Below are 1,929 nucleotides of genomic sequence, written 5' to 3' on the forward strand. Positions count from 1 at the left end.
GTCAGGAAGAGTGAGACAGAGCGGGTCGGAGCAGTGTTGTCAGGGAGAGTGAGACAGGGCGGGTCGGAGCGGTGTTGTCAGGGAGTGTGAGACAGGGGGGATCGGAGCAGTTTTGTCAGGGAGAGTGAGACAGGGTGGGTCCGAGCAGTGTTGTCAGGGACAGTGAGACAGTGCGGGTCGGAGCAGTGTTGTCAGGGAGAGTGGTACAGGGCGGGTCGGAGCAGAGTGGTCCTGCGTTTTCATGGAGAGTGAGACAGGGCAGGTCAGAGCGGTGTTGTTTCCCATTGTCAGGGAGAGTGAGACAGGGTGGGTCGGAGCAGTGTTGTCAGGGAGAGTGAGACAGGGCGGGTCGGAGCACTGTTGTCAGGGAGAGTGCGACTGGGCGGTTCGGAACGGTGTGGTCCGGCGTTGTCAGGGAGAGTGAGACAGGGCGGGTCGGAGCGGTGTTTCAGGGAGAGCGAGACAGGGCGGGTCAGAGTAGTGTTGTCAGGGAGAGTGAGACAAGGCGGGTCGGAGCAGTGTTGTCAGGGAGAGTGCGAGTTGGCGGGTCGGAGCGGTGTGGTCCGGCGTTGTCAGGGAGAGTGAGACAGGGCGGGTCGAAGCAGTGTTGTCAGGGAGAGTGAGACAAGGCGGGTCGGAGCAGTGTTGTCAGGGAGAGTGCGAGTTGGCGGGTCAGAGCGGTGTGGTCTGGCGTTGTCAGGGAGAGTGAGACAGGGCGGGTCGGAGCGGTGTGGTCCCCCGTTGTCAGGGAGAGTGAGACAGGGCGGGTCAGAGCAGTGTTGTCCGCCATTGCCAGGGAGAATGAGACAGGGCGGGTCGGAGCAGTGTTGTCAGGGAGAGTGAGACAGGGCAGGTCGGAGCGGTGTCGTCCCCCGTTGTCAGGGAGAGTGACACAGGGCGGGTCGGAGCAGTGCTGTCAGGGAGAGTGAGACAGACCGGGTCGGAGCAGTGTGGTCCCCCGTTGTCAGGGAGAGTGACACAGGGCGGGTCGGAGCGGTGTTTTCAGGGAGAGCGAGACAGGGCAGCTCGGAGCGGTGTGGTCCCTTGTTGTCAGGGAGAGTGACACAGGGCGGGTCAGAGCAGTGCTGTCAGGGAGAGTGAGACAGGCCGGTCGGAGCGGTGTGGTCCGGCGTTGTGAGGGACAGTGAGACAGGGCGTGTCAGAGCAGTGTTGTCAGGGAGAGTGAGACAGGGCGTGTCGGAGCAGTGTTGTCAGGGAGAGTGAGACAGGGCGGGTCGGAGCAGTGTTGTCAGGGAGAGTGAGACAGGGTGGGTCGGAACAGTGTTGTCAGGGAGAGTGAGACAGGGCCTGTCGGAGGAGTGTGGTCCAGTGTTGTCAGGGAGAGTGAGACAGGGCGGGTCTGAGCAGTGTTGTCCAGGAGAGTGAGACAGGGCCGGTCGGAGCGGTGTGGTCCGACGTTGTCAGGTAGAGTGAGACAGGGCGGGACGGAGCAGTGTTTTCAAGGAGAGTGAGACAGGGCGGGTCGGAGCAGTGTGGTCCGGCATTGTCAAGCAGAGTGAGACAGGGCGGGTCAGAGCAGTATTGTCCGGGACAGTGAGACAGGGCGGGTCGGAGCGGTGTGGTCCAGCGTTGTCAGGTAGAGTGAGACAGGGCGGGTCGGAGCAGTGTTTTCAAGGAGAGTGAGACAGGGCGGGTCGGAGCAATGTTGTCAGGGAGAGCGAGACAGGGGAGGTCGGAGCAGTGTGGTCCCCCGTTGTCCGGGAGAGTGAGACAGGGCGGGTCGGAGCAGTGTTTTCAGGGAGAGTGGTACAGGGTGGGTCGGAGCAGAGTGGTCCTGCGTTGTCAGGGAGAGTGAGACAGGGCGGGTCGGAGCGGTGTTGTCAGGGAGAGTGAGACAGGGCAGGTCGGAGCGGTGTTGTCTGGGAGAGTGGGACAGTGCGGGTCGGAGCGGTGTTGTCAGGGAGAGTT

Source organism: Saccopteryx bilineata, chromosome X, assembly GCF_036850765.1.
Source record: "Saccopteryx bilineata isolate mSacBil1 chromosome X, mSacBil1_pri_phased_curated, whole genome shotgun sequence".
Classification (NCBI taxonomy): domain Eukaryota; kingdom Metazoa; phylum Chordata; class Mammalia; order Chiroptera; family Emballonuridae; genus Saccopteryx; species Saccopteryx bilineata.